Raw genomic sequence first — 17,835 nt, 5'->3', positions numbered from 1 at the left:
CAGTCCCATAAAATGAATAGGTTAAATCCAGATAACATAGAGTAGTTTTTTTCTCTCTCACTTGTTCTTTTATCAGAAGCATGTAATAAGCACAAATTGTGTAGACTGAGACTTGGGCTCCTTTTATCTTTGAGTTTTTTTCAAAGAGTCAATCTTAGTGATTACAGTTTCTTTTCTTTTAGTGTTATTGAACTTGTCATGAAAGCCCAAAGAATAGATTAAAATGTCAGGGAAAGCAGAACACTTAAATCAAAAGAATCTGAAAGACAAGATATGTGGAATCTATATTTCACTTGCAAATTTACACTGTCCCGTAAAAGGAACCATTTATATACTCTGTTGTCAATTTCATATTTGTAGAGGAAGTAGCTACCTCACAGATCGGTGACAGATCAATTGTGCAAACCTCTAGAAAATATTAAAGCTGGTAAAATACAGATTTTATGTATTAGTTTCACTTTTAGTTTATAGAGAAACATTTAAAATCTGTACCAAAAATTAAGCACTTTAGGAACAAAATGTGTTATATAAATCCAAGGCATTAACTGCTTCCAATCATCCTGTTTTTGTTTTTTTTAATTAGGGAATCAGAAATGAGATTTTTATGCTGTATATTAGGCCCAAATTTCCTTTTTGATTCTTTCTGTAAAGTCTGGATCAGGGGATCAATTGAGCTTCTTCAGTAGGTCAGCATTTCATTTGCATCTTGCTTTTTTCTCAACCTTATAAAATCTTATGATCAAAAGAAGAATATATAAGAAACAGAAGACTATACTAGCAATAGGTAGTCATGTGCTTAGTCATTCAGTTGTGTCCAGTTCTTTGTGACCCCATGGACTGTAGCCTGCCCAGCTCTTCTGTTCATGGGATTCTCCAGCCAGGAATACTGGAGTGGGTAGCCATTCCCTTCTCCAGGGGATCCTTCTGACCCAAGGATCAAATCCTGGTGTCCTGCATTGGCAGGCAGATTCTTTACTTTCTGAGCCACCAGCGAAGTCTAGCAATAGTAGTTATTAATTATGTTTCTTTTCAAAATTAGATTTGTTTTGTATAATTATATTGAAAGGAATAAGAAAATGACCAGGAACATGTATGTTCTGGCTAAGAGAATACATCCTGGGGCACTCTTACTGGCCCACGAATCCCTCACTGGTAAAATCAAGTTTTTTGTTTAAGAAAGTCTTTGATTTTCTTAGTTCAAGCTGGAGGCATCAAGTGCAATGTCTCAAATAAATTAATAATGCTGTAAAGCGTTTTTATGGGGACGGGGATCCTTAAAAAAAAAAGACCAGTTTTAATTGATGAAATGAAGATACCAGTTTTATCTGGGGAAAATAATATGTGCTTTGAAAATGGTTTAAAGTACAAAGGTTTGAAGTTCCTGACAGTAGAAATGATGTTAAATAAGGCATGGATTTATGAAAATTAGGATGTGGGATGGTAGAAGGCCTTACTATAGATTCATGAGGATAGGGAGCCACCAAATATTTTTGAGATAGTTTCTTGTTTATGCAATGAGACTCAAGCCTACTGTGATTTAAATCTCAGTTTTAAACACTTATAAATTGTTTGATATTGGGCTTTATCTAAACCTTAGTGTCCTTGAAAGTAAAATCTGCGTAAGAGACATTACTTTTAAGAGTTGCTATGAGGCTTTAAATGGCAAAGTGCATATGCCTGAAACATAGCAATTGAAAGTAATTACTAGTCTGAGCCAGGATGTGATTAGAGCTGCACCTCAGAAAGACTCTGGTGCAGTCTGACAACAGGCCGGGGTGGGGGCAAAAGGGGTAGAATACTTAGAGAAAGGAGTCAAGTTGAAACTCAAAAAGCAAACTGGAGCTTATTAGGCAAGAGGTTTGAGTGAGGTACAGTGAGGTCTTAACTTGGGGTATCAACTCTGGAAAAGTCAGGGTTTAAGCATTTTAAAACCTTCAATAGGTGAGAAATAAAATGTGAAATGTGTGATTTTTAATAGTCCCCAAATTTAAGCTTCTCCCTGTTGAGTGGTTAGGTTTTAAAAGTTTGATGACCAAATTTACAATGGTTTGTACAAGTAAAAAATTATATAAATACACCAGATAATTCTAGCCTTCACACCTGTTTAAACAACAACAAAGATCAAATGAGCTAACGGAAAGACCAACCCCTTCCTTTCCTTAATGAGGCTCCACGGATTTTTGCAAACAAATAAAAGACAATAAATTGCCCCAAATGCCCTTTTTTCAAAGCTAGGTTATAGAACTGATTTGGGTGTTCCCAGCCAACTCAAAGCATAAGACCTCACAGCTGGACCATAAAATGCTTTAGCAGCTCTAAGGATATTCACCAAGTCCCTTTGTTCTCATCAGAGCTTTGGGTATTTGGGACTATATCCTGTTTGTCCCAAGACTAACATTTTTTTTTAAATTTGTTTGTTTCACAGTCAATGACCCATACCTCTAAAAGGTTATAAAGAAGCTCATGAAGAGGTCAGAGGCTGCCCAGAAAGCATTTGGTTTCTGGCCCAGAAACTCAGTGCAGACTTGAGATCAGGGCTGGAGTGACTCTTAGCAACCTGTCATTACCTACAAGAGTAGCGAGTTGGCTTCCTTCCAGTGGCTTCTGTTTTGTATGTTCAATATTTCCCAGAAGACTGAGGGCTAGGGCTGCTCTGTTCAATGTGGGAGCCACAAGCCACATGTGGCTGTGGAGCACTTGAAACGTGGCTACAACTGACATATCCCATTGGGATTTCTTTGGAAGGAATGATGCTAAAGCTGAAACTCCGGTACTTTGGCCACCTCATGCAAAGAGTTGACTCATTGGAACAGACTCTGATGCTGGAAGGGACTGGGGGCAGGAGGAGAAGGGGATGACAGAGGATGAGATGGCTGGATGGCATCACTGACTCGATGGACGTGACTCTGAGTGAACTCTGGGAGTTGGTGATGGACAGGAAGGCACGGCATGCTGCGATTTGTGGGGTTGCAAAGAGTCGGACATGACTGAGCGACTGAACTGAGCTGAACTGACTGATGAATGTAAAACACACACCAGATTTCAGAGGCTTAGTATAAAAAACAATGAAAGTATCTCAATATTTCTATATTGATTATATTTTGATATGATAATATAAAATTGATTTCTGCTAAGTCACTTCAGTTGTGTTTGACTCTGTGCGATTCCAGAGGGCAGCCCATCAGGCTCCCCCATCCCTGGGATTCTCCAGGCAAGAACACTGGAGTGGGTTGCCATTTCTTTCTCCAATGCAGGAAAGTGAAATGTGAAAGTGAAGTCGCTCAGTTGTGCCCAACCCCCAGCGACCCCATGGACTGCAGCCTTCCAGGCTCCTCCGTCCATGGAACTTTCCAGGCAAGAGTACTGGAGTAGGGTGCCATTGCCTTCTCCAAAAATTGATTTCACTGGCTTCTTTTTTACTTATTCTACTGTGGCTACAGATAATGTAGATTACATATGTGGCTCCCATTGTAGTTGTGTCAGAATGTGCTGCTCCAGAAGGTTGCAACTCTTCTCACAGATTCTCCTAGGTTCAAAGCCTTTGGTAATTCTTGATTATTTTGTTGAACATCCTTTGGTTATATATATAAATTGACTGTTCATGGGAACTGATTGTTATATATTTTTATCTCTATTTATATTTATAATTTATGCTCGTGCCTGCTGGCTTCTACTTGGTCTTTAAAAAAGCTGAAGGGACCAAATTAGATAGAAGATGAACAAATAAAGACAGATGGGAATAAAAGAAAGGAAAATAAAACACTGTATTGGGGAATTTTTACTCAAAACACCTATGTGGATATACGTTATTTTCTCTGTTTTCATAGGAGAAGAATCAGTAGCTCAGAGAGGTTAGCTAACTTTTCCAAAACTATTCCAGTTCTTGCCTACCAGACGTCAGACAAGCTCCAAAGCACAAACTCTTTATCCTCATTATAATACTTTTCCTCTAGTGAGAACTTTTGAGAAAATCAGACAGCAAATATTGATTTTGGAGATACTTCTTTTAGTAATCACAACTGTCTTTATTTAAGATTTATCCTTGTGTAAATGTCTATTTGTCAAATTATTTTAATATTATTAAAGTATATAGGACAATATTTATTCATAGGAGCTTTTACTCATAAGAGGTCAATAAATATTCCATGTACCCTCTACTTTCTATTCCAGTTGTGTAACCTTAAAAAGCCGCTTCAGAGCATGTATTTAATGATACAAATTTCCTAGTGCTGCTAAGGGGTTAAGAGAAGTTTGTTTGGGAGATAGTACTTTGTAAAATACAAACTTGCCAGACAACCTTCCCAAACCCTCCTCCTATCCCTGAAATGGACATGACGTAATTATTGTTATCCCTGGTTCTGCTACATTTATATTGTACTGTCAGACTTTCTGGACCACTTTTCTTCTCTGTAAATAAGATACAGTATGAAAAACCTAAAATTTATGAGGCTCTTATGGTCACCTTATTTCATCCCTTTCCTGACATTGGACTGTGTTTCTAGAACCACAGACAAGACTCATGAAGTCTCCTTTCAATAATCCAGTCTAGCCCTTTGATCTTTTTACTCATGGAGTCTTTTTTCTCATTTGCTGAACTAAAATTTCCTCATTAATTATTTTAGATATTGGAAGATTATTGTCACTCAATAACTTTCTCTTCCCTAGACTAAGTAATGCTATAGCCTTCAACATCTATTTAATTCTTCTCTTCTTATTCACTGCTATTTCGTGAAATTCATTCACATAAATTGTCATCCAATACGTTATTCTTTATTAAGTACACAACAGTTCTGATTAAAGACAGAGTGATGCTGCTATTATTTTGGAAAAACCTCCTCTAAAGTCAGTAGTTATTTTCCTGCTTAGACTAGACTCCAAGAGAATGACAGAAAGGATATGGACCTAACAAAAACAGAAGATATTAAGAAGAGGTGGAAAGAATACACAGAAGAACTGTACAAAAAAGATCTTCATGACCCAGATAATCATGATGATGTGATCACTCACCTAGAGCCAGACATTCTGGAATGTAAAGTCAAGTGGGCCTTAGAAAGCATCACTGTGAACAAAACCAGTGAAGGTGATGGAATTCCAATTGCGCTTTTTCAAATCCTAAAAGATGATGTTATTTGTAAGGCCTCCTGAGACAGCCATTTTGCTTTTTTGCGTTTCTTTTCCATGGGGATGGTCTTGTTCCCTGTCTCCTGTACAATGTCATGAACCTCCGTCCATAGTTCATCAGGTACTCTATCTATCAGATCTAGGCCCTTAAATCTATTTCTCACTTCCACTGTATAATCATAAGGGATTTGATTTAGGTCATACCTTAATGGTCTAGTGGTTTTCCCTACTTTCTTCAATTTCAGTCTGAATTTGGCAATAAGGAGTTCATGATCTTAACTACAGTCAGCTCCTGGTCTTGTTTTTGTTGACTGTATAGAGCTTCTCCATCTTTGGCTGCAAAGAATATAATCAGTCTGATTTCGGTGTTGACCATCTGGTTATGTCTGTGTGTAGAGCCTTCTCTTGTGTTGTGGGAAGAGGGTGTTTGCTATGACCAGTGCATTTTCTTGGCAAAACTATTAGTTTTTGCCCTGCTTCATTCTGCATACCAAGGCCAAATTTGCCTGTTACTCCAGGTGTTTCTTGACTTCCTACTTTTGCATTCCAGTCCCCTAGAATGAAAAGGACATCTTTTTTGGGTGTTAGTTCTAAAAGGTCTTGTAGGTCTTCATAGAATCATTCAACTTCAGCTTCTTCAGCATTACTGGTTGGGGCATAGACTTGGATTACTGCAATATTGAATGGTTTGCCTTGGAAACAAACAGAGATCATTCTGTCATTTTTGAGATTGCATCCAAGTACTGCATTTTGGACTGTTTTGTTGACCATAATGGCTATTCCATTTCTTCTAAGGGATTGTACTGCAAGGAGATCCAACCAGTCCATTCTGAAGGAGATCAGCCCTTAAATTTCTTTGGAGGGAATGATGTTGAAGCTGAAACTCCAGTACTTTGGCCACATCATGTGAAGAGTTGACTCACTGGAAAAGACTCTGATGCTGGGAGGGATTGGGGGCAGGAGGAGAAGGGGATGACAGAGGATGAGATGGCTGGATGGCTTCACTGACTCGATGGATGTGAGTCTGAGTGAACTCCAGGAGTTGGTGATGGACAGAGAGGCCTGGCGTGCTGCGATTCATGGGATTGCAAAGAGTCGGATATGACTGAGCAACTGAACTGAACTGAAAATATGATGCTATGAAAGTGCTGCACTCAATGTGTCAGCAAATCTGGAAAACTCAGCAGTGGCCACAAGATGGCAAAGGTCAACTTTCATTTCAATCCCAAAGAAAGACAATGCCAAAGAATGCTCAAACTACTGCACAATTGAACTCATCTCACATACTAGCAAAGTAATGCTCAAAATTCTCCAAGCCAGGCTTCAACAGTGTGTGAACCATGAACCTCCAGATGTTCAAGCTGGACTTAGAAAAGGCAGAGGAACCAGAGATCAAATTGCCACTATCTGTTGAATCACTGAAAAAGCAAGAGAGTTCCAGAAAAACATCTACTTTTGCTTTATTGACTATTCCAAAGCCTTTGACTATGCGGATCACAACAAACTGGAAAATTCTGAAAGAGATGGGAATATCGGACCACCTGACCTGCCTCCTGAGAAATCTGCATGCAGGTCAGGAAGTAACAGAACTGGACATGGAGCAACAGACTGGTTCCAAATAGGAAAAGGAGTATGTCAAGGCTATATATTGTCACCTTGCTTATTTAGTTTCTTTGCAGAGTACATCATGTGAAATGCCAGGCTGGATGAAGCACAAGCTGGAATCAAGATTGCTGGGAGAAATATCAATAACCTCAGATATGCGCTGACACCACGTTTATGGCAGAAAGTGAAGAACTAAAGAGCCTCTTGATGAAAGTGAAAGAGGAGAGTGAAAAAATTGGCTTAAAACTCAACATTCAGAAAACTAAGATCATGGCATCTGGTCCCATCACTTCATGGCAAATAGATGGGGAAACAATGGAAACAGTGTTAGACTTTATTTTTCTGGGCTCCAAAATCATTGTAGGTGGTGACTGAAGCCATGAAATTAAGAGATACTTGCTCCTTGGAAGGAAAGCTATGGCCAACCTAGACAGTATATTAAAAAGCAGAGACATTACTTTACCAACAAAAGTCCATCTAGTCAAAGCTTTGGTTTTTCCAGTAGTCATGTATGGATGTGAGAGCTGTACTATAAAGAAAGCTGAGCACCAAAGAATTGATGCTTTTGAACTGTGGTGTTGGGGTAGACTCTTGAGAGTCCCTTGGACTGCAAGGAGATCCAACCAGTCCATTCTAAAGGAAACCAGTCCTTAATATTCATTGGAAGGATTGATGCTGAAGCTGAAACTCCAATACTTTGGCCACCTCATGTGAAGAGTTGACTCATTGGAAAAGACCCTGATGCTGGGAGGGACTGGGGGCAGAAGGAAAAGGGGATGACTGAGGATGAGATGGCTGGATGGCGTCACCCACTCGATGGACGTGTGTTTGAGTAGGCCCTGAGAGTTGGTGATGGACAGGGAAGCCTGGCGTGCTGCAGTCCATGGGATTACAAAGAGTCAGACACGACTGAGCAACTGAACTAAATCAACGGTTTGTTGTTTTGCTGCTGCTGACTTGGTTAGTTTTCCATTTTAAAATTTGAAACCAAAAGTAAAATAAAGCATAGTGGAGCAGAAGCATTAATGGAAAAGATGCCATCGGTTCACCAGCACTTTATATGGAGTCAGTGCTGTGTGCAGGTAGCAGTGGTGGAACTAAACTGGAGCAGTCCACATCCTGCATGACGTCCCTCCCCTGGGAGGATCCCATGCAGAGAAATATACTCTCCCCATGGGGTTGGAGGCATTGCCAAGGTGAATGTGTTAATAACCCAAAAGAACAAAATATAGGGCAAATGTGAGTGTCTCCTCTTAATGCGTATGTTACTGATCTACCATCAAAACACTTTTCCTATTCTTTATCTCCACCTGTTTCCAGATTTTAGCTCACAAGAGAGGGATAGTTCCACCAGGGGACACTGCAATAGTTCCACTGAACTAGAATTTGAGACCAGGCCACTTAGGGTATCTCATGACCCTGAAACCACAAGAAGAAATGGATATCTTTTGACTGAAGATTAATCCTGATTATTACGGGGAAATGGAGTTGATCTGACACAATGGCACTGAAGATGAATCTGCTGGGAACTTGGATGATTCTCTCAATGTGCCACTCAGTTTTTCCATGTTCAGTGGTAAAATGATATAGGCATAACTGCTAATGACACAAACACTCCAGGAACAAAGATATGAACTACCACATCAGGAAAAGAACCAAGACAAATGAGATTAGAGAAAATTTAGAGCAGTAATGGAAGAAGGACATTATTAATACCAACTGCAGCCCCATGAGTGTTTTCGCAAACGAGAGCTGCAGAAGTCATGTGTATTTTTCCCTTGCTTTGCTATTCATATATTCCTTTACATCAGTCTTTTCCTCTGCTCAATTCTCTTTTAATCTAAGGTGTGTTACAAGGATTAATCTCAATATGAAACTACATAGTATCAAAGATGGATTGTGAATCATCTAGGAAAGAAATAAAAATCACTCAGAGAAGCATAAAATGATATGGGACTTTGTGTTTCATCTTTTGTGGAGGTAAACTTGTCTTCAATTGAATAAAGAATAGTTGCAATATTAGGTGGAATATGTTTTTGTCTTTATTTAAAAATTAAATGTGGGTAAAAAGATGTTTATGGATGTTGAGTTGACTCATTCATCAAAACTTTTAACAATGATAAGTATATTTCTAAGAATGTGCTTCCCTATGTGGTTGTGGCATTAGAGTTTGCCAGTTAGAAGAACTACTGGGAGATTCGGAATTTGGAAATAAAAAAGAAGTCACTAGTCTTGGGAGGACATAGCGGGAGCATGTTGAGGCAGATGTGGTAACTCTCTGGGGGCCTCCCTTCACAGCCAGACATGGTAGCATCACAGATCTTTCCATGAGCCCTTCTTCCACAGTCATGGCAGTCAGATGTGGTGGCTTCTTGACCTTCTTGGTGACTCTGGTGTGGCCACCTTCTCCAGTGCTGTGGGCTGAGGTCATGAGTAATTGCTTCCCTGATGTTCTAGCTGCAGACTTTCAGGTGTTTACTGCCCAGTTCTTCCCACATTCACAAGACCTCTAATTTTTACATTATTTGTCACTTTGTTTTGAACACATGTGGTGCTTCAGTTTCCTTAACTGACCCAGACAAAGCTGATATGTGATCAAGTGATCAAGTGATCAAGTGTTAATTGGACTATATAACTCATTATTATTTCCTTAATTTAATTCCTTCAACTTTAATTGCCATATATCTTGGGACATAATATTTTACTGTAATCATTATTCTTATAACTTATTAATGGCATATTTGTAAATAATTAGATAAATACATTTTTTTGGTTGTTAACACATGAACCTGGAAATATTTTGAATCAAACTGGTTAAAATGATATTGTCATTTAACTCTTTATCACTCTGAATGAGCTATAAAAAATGATAATGGGACATATAGCAATGTTTTATAGTCACAGTTGTTTCTAGGTAAGATGATATTCAGTAGGAGGTAGTTCTGCTCATGATGTCACCAAAACATCTAGATAAATACTGATGAAATTAATCATCACCTGATAGTTGAGTACATAGCATTTAACATTTTGAAACTTTCAATATTTTAGAGTTTTGACATTTTGTAGATAAAATTAAAGACAGTGATTCATGAAACTTTTTTTATGCAGGTGTTTGTCATAGTGCTTTTAGAGTAGAATAGGAAAAACCTATAAGTGCTAATTGTTTTGATTTCCACATTAATGCAAAAGGAATCTAATTAAATTGTCTAAATGCTGAGCCACTGATTTAAGCACTAGTTAGCTCTATAATTCAGGCAATTTCATCAAATGCTCTTAAAGTTTCTGGACTCACATCAAATCACTTGGTTTAGTGCCAGTTTCATGAATTTCAGTGGCAAGAGAATGACTGGTTAAAATGTAATTAAACATGAACAATTTCCTATTGCGGTTTTGTAAGTTATTTAGGTGTGAGTGGTAATAAAACATAAACAAATATGTTCTCAAACACAAACTCTTCTAAACCAACCAAGAAAACACTGACTTTGCTAAATATGTCTACTCTGTCAGTTAAGATAATTTTAGATTCAAGTGACTGCATATCTAATTGAACCCTGGCTCAAAAATGAAGATATTTAGTATTTCAGTTCAGTTTAGTTCAGTCACGCAATCGTGTCTGACTCTTTGCGACCCCATGGACTGCAGCATGTCAGGCCTCCCTGGCCATTATCAACTCCCGGAGTTTACTCAAACTCATGTCCATTGAGTCGGTGATGCCATTCAACCATCTTATCCTCTGTCGTCCCCTTCTCCTTTCACCTTCAATCTTTCCCAGCATCAGGGTCTTTCCAAATGTGTCAGCTCTTCACATCAGGTGGCCAAAATATTGGAGTTTCAGCTTCAACATCAATCCTTCCAATGAACATTCAGGACAGATTTCCTTTAAGATGGACTGGTTGGATCTCCTTGGAGTCCAAGGGACTCTCAAGAGTCTTCTCCAACACCGCAGTTCAAAACCATCAATTCTTCTGCACTGAGCTTTCTTTATAGTCCAACTCTCACATCCATACATGACCACTGGAAAAACCATAGCCTTGACTAGATGGACCTTTGATGGCAAAGTAATGTCTCTGCTTTTTAATAAGCTGTCTAGGTTGGTCAAAGTTTTTCTTCCAAGGAACAAGTAGATTAATTTCATGGCTGCAATCACCATCTGCAGTTATTTTGGAGCCCCCCAAAATAAAAGTCTGCCACTGTTTCCATTGTTTCTCCATCTATTTGCCATGAAGTGATGGGACCAGATGCCATGATCTTTGTTTTCTGAATATTGAGCTTTAAACTAACTTTTTCACTCTCCTCTCTCACTTTCATCCAGAGGCTGTTTAGTTCTTCTTCACTTTCTACCATAAGTGTGGTGTCATCTGCATATCTGAAGTTATTGATATTTCTTCCAGCAATCTTGATTCCAGTTTGTGCTTCATCCAGGCCAGCGTTTCTCATGATGTACTCTGTATATTAGTTAAATAAGCACAGTGACAATATACAGCCTTGATGGACTCCATTTCCTATTTGGAATCAGTCTGTTGTTCCATGTCCAGTTCTAACTGTTGCTTCCTGACATGCATACAGATTTCTCAAGAGGCAGGTCAGGTGGTCTGGTATTCCCATCTATTGAATAGGATATTTAGTATTTCACAAAACATCAATTCTAAAATTCCTAAGAATGATGCTAATTCTGTTAAGTGTTAGACTTTAAAAAAATGTGTGGTGAAAGCCTCAATGACAAACATTTTAAACTACATTCGAAGAATGATTTGATAATGAATAGATCTGTTTGAAGTATCTTTGAACTTTTTAACAGCAAATATTCACAATTTGCTTCTGTAAATTATTGTGATTACTGTGATTTCTGGAGCTGTGCTCATATATATATATATTCAATAAAAATAGATTTATACAGAAAGATCTCTATTGTATGAATATTCTGGTTAAAAGGAGATTTATCATATGCCAAATATGATAATTCATGCAATCACAGAGTCTCAGGGTTGGAGTAAATTTTAACATTCATCTATTGAATTAAAGAAATAAGTAATTTCAGATAATAAGTTTAGTAAATTACATTTAACATAATCTAATCAGGATCATCAAAAAAGCAAGAGAGTTCCAGAAAAACATCTATTTCTGCTTTATTGACTATGCCAAAGCCTTTGACTGTGTGGATCACAATAAACTGTGGAAAATTCTGAAAAAGATGGGAATACCACATCACCTGACTTGCCTCTTGAGAAACCTATATGCAGGTCAGGAAGCAACAGTTAGAACTGGATGTAGAACAACAGACTGGTTCCAAATAGGAAAAGGAGTATGTCAAGGCTGTATATTGTCACCCTGTTTATTTAACTTATATGCAGAGTACATCATGAGAAACACTGGGCTGGAAAGAAGCACAAGCTGGAATCAAGATTGCCAGGAGTAATATCAATAACCTCAGATATGCAGATAACACCACCCTTATGGCAGAAAGTGAAGAAGAACTAAAAAGCCTCTTGATGAAAGTGAAAGTGGAGAGTGAAAATATTGGCTTAAAGCTCAACATTCAGAAAATGAAGATCATGGCATTTGGTCCCATCACTTCATGGGAAATAGATGGGGAAACAGTGTAAACAGTGTCTGACTTTAGTTTTTGGGGCTCCAAAATCACTGCAGATGGTGATTGCAGCCATGAAATTAAAAGACGCTTACTTCTTGGAAGAAAAGTTATGACCAACCTAGATAGCATATTGAAAAGCAGAGATATTACTTTGCCAACAAAGGTCCATGTAGTCAAGGCTATGGTTTTTCCAGTGGTCATGTATGGATGTGAGAGTTGGATTGTGAAGAAAGCTGAGTGCCAAAGAATTGATGCTTTTGAACTGCGGTGTTGGAGAAGACTCTTGAGAGTCCCTTGGACTGCAAGGAGATCCAACCAGTCCATTCCGAAGGAGACTGGCCCTGGGATTTCTTTGGAGGGAATGAGGCTGAAGCTGAAACTCCAGTACTCTGGCAACCTCATGCGAAGAGTTGACTCATTGGAAAAGACTCTGATGCTGGGAGGGATTGTGGGCAGGAGAGAAGGGGACGACAGAGGATGAGATGGCTGGATGGCGTCACTGACTCGATGAACATGAGTCTGATTGAACTCCAGGAGTTGGTGATGGACAAGGAGGCCTGGCATGCTGTAATTCATGGGGTCACAAAGAGTCAGACACGACTGAGTGACTGAACTGAACTGAATCAAGTACTATTTAATGTTGTTAGCAATAGAATACTTAAAGATCTTGCTACAAAATTTTATGGAAATGGCAACCCATTCCAGTATTTTTGCTTGGAAAATCCCATGAACAGAGAAGCCTGACAGATGACAGTCCATGGGGTTGCAAAGAGTCAGACATGAGTTAGCAAATAAACAGCAGCAAACAATACTCTAAAAATGCAAATATTAATACAGTGTGTAGGGAATAGAATTTAATATAAATCAACTCCATCTATAAATCTACATTTTTATTACTTTAGTGTTTCAGAGAAATCATAGCCATAGCCTTTTTTTTTGCAATAGCAATCTGCCTAATGCTAAGTCACCAAAGATATTCACTAAGTTGCTAATCTAGTCACAATAATGCACTAATATGTATAAGTGTTAGAAAACTTCACTGAATAGCTTTAAACATCAAAAAAAGCTGAATGAGGATATTAAACAACTTCTGTGTTGAATAATGACCAAGAGAATCATTTTTTTTTTTAATTTTAAGATACACAGCATCTTAAGCAATGTTAATGCTTACTAAACTTTAGGTAAATATTTTGAAAAATACAAATTATGTCTTTGATAATAATGATAATATATTTCTGACTACAAAAGTAACATATAATTATTATATAAACTTTGGAGACTGTGAACAACATAAAATATGAAGAAATACATAAGTCTCATGATCTTACAATTCATAGGTAACCACTTTTTATTTTGAAAATATTATGAGCGTAAATTATGTTTACGAATTTAATTCAAAGGCTATATGCTGTTTTATGTATTGCATTCTGTATCATTTAAGACCATGACTTTTGATATCCCAGTATTATTCAATCATTTGTGTATATCATAAGCAATTTAATCTATTTCATATAACTGGAAAATTAGATTATTTGTAGTTTTGGTTGTTGAGAATAATTCTTTGATGAACATCTCTGTACTTATTTTTTCAGCAGATAGCTGATTATTTGCTTAATAAATTCCTCAGATGAAGCACTGTTAAGTTAAATGATGATCATTTGAAAGATTTTATTTTATAATTTATACATTTATAATTATTTATACTCATGTTTTTCTTAGTATGTTTATTACATCTTCTTATATCATTTTAACCCAAAGCCCCACATCAAATCTGTAATTTTTCAATACAGTTTCAGTTTTTGTTATTATCCTGCTGTTATTGACTTCAAATCCCTTAAGGTACTCAAAGTCCCTCAAGCCCTTTGAGGTACTAAGGACCTCAAGTACTAAGGAGATAGTACTTAAGTGCCTTAGTAAATAATCAACAGAGATTTAGGAAATAATAAATAATAAACAGTAAATAATGAAAGCTTAGTAAATAATAAACACAGATTTAGGGAAAACTTTTCATTTCTTTATTTATAATTACATCTTATTTAGGTTATTGCTGAAAGTATATCTTTTTCCTGTGAGACCAGTGATATTGTCTCTTTCAGGCTGTTATCTCTATGCTCTTTGCCACAGGTCCCCTTCCAAGAGCTACTAAATGGTTTCAAGCCTTAGGTTTCTTACAAAACTAAAATCCTTTCTATAGAGTTTTAAAACAAAAACTCCAGATCTGCAAGTTGAGAGAATCCTGCAATCACCATCTCCTCTTCTTCCCTTTCCCTTCCCCACACTTGGAGAGGTCCCCTTGACAGTCAGCCTGATTTCTTCAATGGTCAACCGAAGCTGATGGTCAACCAAAGTCATACTTCTCAGCTCTGAACTTAATTCTCACTTTCCCTTTCTCAGAATGTGCTCCTCCCATGAAGTTCCTGGCACCACATGCTGCTGGAATTTTTTCTTTCTTTCTGGCTCCTCCTTCTCAGCTTCCTCTTTAAGCTCCTCTAATTCCATCTTTCCCTTAAAAGTTAATGTTTCACAGGATTTGGTTCTCCTCCCTCTTTTCATCCTGTACACACAGGCTGCACAGTCTCACAGTTTATATCTCTAACTTGATAATTCTCCTCATCTTTTGTTGCCTACTAGACATGAATATCTAGCTATCTTGCAAGCAGATCACACTCAACAGCTTTCTGTCTTGGTCCTTCTCCCCTGGACCCATTCTTTTGTGTGTGCGTGTGTGTGTGTTTTTTTTAAATCACCTTTTGAGAATACCACCAGATAGCCTCTTACCAACTCCAAACCCTGAGTGTGTTAGTTGCTCAGCCCTTTGCAACCCCATGGGCTGTAGCTCCCCAGGGTGCTCTGTCCAAAGTATTCTCCAAGCAAGAATACTGGAGTGGGTAACCATTTCCTTCTCCTGGGAAACTTCCCTACCCAGGGATTGAACTCAAGTCTCCTGCATTGCAGGCAGATCCCTTTCTATCTGAGCCACCAGGGAAGCCCCAAACACTGAGGGACATAGTAAATGTCAAAATATAGCTTGAATAATTAAATTAATTCCATAAAGTTGAGAATCATTAAGCGATAACAGAAGCTATAGATTTTAAAAATATCCTTCATGTTATTAGCACACAACTTGTTTTAACAAGCCAAATGAGACCAATATTTTTTAAACTGAATTGATTTTTTGGAACATCTATGTCAAAAAATGTACACTTAGAAATACATTTTTAATGACTTCCAGGAGGCTATTTCTCCACATTTTATGTGAGAAAATGTTACACAGTGAGTAATTTAGTCAAAAGAGCCTTTCGATGAGGTTTAACATATGAGCATTTAAAATAAAAAAGCATCAAATGGCAGCAGTATATAAACTGAAGGTTGCTGCAATCAAATTTCATATATTCTTTTCATTTGGGGTTGCAAGAACTATGTTTCTAAACATCTTTGAAACCTACTTATAAAATTCACTGTGAGAGAGTCTCTTTAATGTATTTCAATTTATAAAAGTTCAGCTTCAGTTTAGTGATAAAATTCTAATTGTTCAACATACATGTGTTCATAATGAGGCAGCAATGAGTGTGGATAATTAGGTAGCTCTTTTGAAAATTGAATCCTGGTAATTCCTTTATCTGTAATTAGTAACTGGATGCTTCACTTTCCCAGGGCATTACTTTTAAAGATCTTGCTGAAAGCTTCTGCAATGCAGCATTCACATCTCATATTCAGTCTTCTGGCCATCAAACATTACAGGCCTTTAAGGAATGAGAAGAAGAAAAGATTACTTATGAAAAGTCCAGTGTGGAAGAGTAGAATTGCTTCTAGAGGCTGTGCTCACATGCTGGCCTGTCTAGATTTCCCCCTCCATGAGACTCATGGAGGTTCTAGTCTGCCTGTTGGGATGAACTTGATGCTTGAGATGCTCTATAGTAAGGGGATGATGGGATGTGTTGGAAGGTGAATTAGAGACTGTTTAGCTTGGATGCTGTTTAGAGATTGGTGTTAAGAATTGATCACCCTTGTGATGATTGACACTTGCATATATACTCAGAGACTGCACAAAAAGGAGAAATATTAGGTAAAGTCATCACAGTCAGCCTTCAATAGGTCTTGTTATTGCCCCTAACTATTAAGAATATTGATGTTGACTTGGTAGTGTACTTAATGAACTTGTGAACTTTGAAGTTAGGGTTGTTTAGACACTGGGTGGACAGATTTCCAGTACCAGATTTTTTTTTTTTTTTTGCTAGACATTCCTTTAACCTTGGTGAAAGCCAAAAGAGAGAAAATAGCTTTCAAGGAGGCAAAACTTAAAAAAAACACACACACACAGGTACTAGCTGCTCTGTGTAAACGAAGCATGGAACACTGCCTAGGAACGTGGTAGTATTTGCCCTTGCACAGCATGGCCTGATGATTCAGAGGAATGCCTGGCACTGGGTTGGCCATGTGCAGTAGGCACAGTGTGATTGGCCAGTGAAATTTCTTCTATGGTTTCCCAAAACTATAAACATTTTTTGATAAATATGTGTGTCTAAAGTGTTCTGTGAACTTGTTAATGGCTGTGAATTTCACATGTGTCTTTCATGTTGTCCATTTCAAGGCACCAAATAAAAAGGCCTTTAATTTCTTTGATTCTTCCATATTCTGTAAGAGAGAGTATAACAAAAGGCATGTATTTATAATTTAGATATGGAAGCTTTGTTATAGGTGGCTTTGACTGCCTTGTGGCAGATGTTATTCTGTATTGAAGTTACTTATATTGTTAACTAACATTTATTGTCTCCTATAATGATAACATTGGCATGTAAAGAGGAAAACAAGTCAGATACTTGTATGGAAATTAATCTGCTAAAATTAGATTTTTAAAATAACTCCAAAAGCAATTTTATGCCACTCTGTGAGTGAGATAAATTGCCACTAACCTAACATGTATATATTTTAAAAATTTCATTAAATACTAGTGAATTATTTTTCTTTCAGTATATGTGTGTGATTATCTCTTCCACTAATATATTTTCTTTGGAGTTTTTGGTCAAAGAATATGGATTTTATAACAAAAATAGTACATTTGGTTTCTTTGCCCCTATGAAATGTGCGTAGCTGAAAAAATGAACTACTGGATTTTTATTGAAGGACAAGTCAGCTCTGTATATTAAAGATTTTAAAAATTGTGCTTCCCATGCCTTTACTTACCCTGATTTCAATGTTGATTGCCCTTTTCTTCTATTCTCAACTTGGTGAAACTCTATCCATCCTTCAAATGCCAATACGAAAGTCATCTTCCCCAAAGGACTCTTAACTGAAGGAATCAGTGTGCCTTCCCATGTGCCCCCTTTGCCCTAGGCTACAGGACCCGGGGACACCTATGTCAATGATGTACTATCTGCTATGGTTTTTTAATGAAGGTGGGCTGGCTGGCTCTTCACCTTATTTTGGGACCCAGTGGGTGATGCAATACCTTTCACAGAAGAATGTTTGTCTTAAATAGTGAAACATATTAATAAAATAAGTTGATGGTCTTTAGATAT

This window comes from Ovis canadensis, chromosome 3 (genome assembly GCF_042477335.2).
Source record: "Ovis canadensis isolate MfBH-ARS-UI-01 breed Bighorn chromosome 3, ARS-UI_OviCan_v2, whole genome shotgun sequence".
NCBI lineage: Eukaryota > Metazoa > Chordata > Mammalia > Artiodactyla > Bovidae > Ovis > Ovis canadensis.
The sequence above is the reverse complement of the archived record's forward strand: the minus strand, read 5'-3'. Positions refer to the sequence as shown.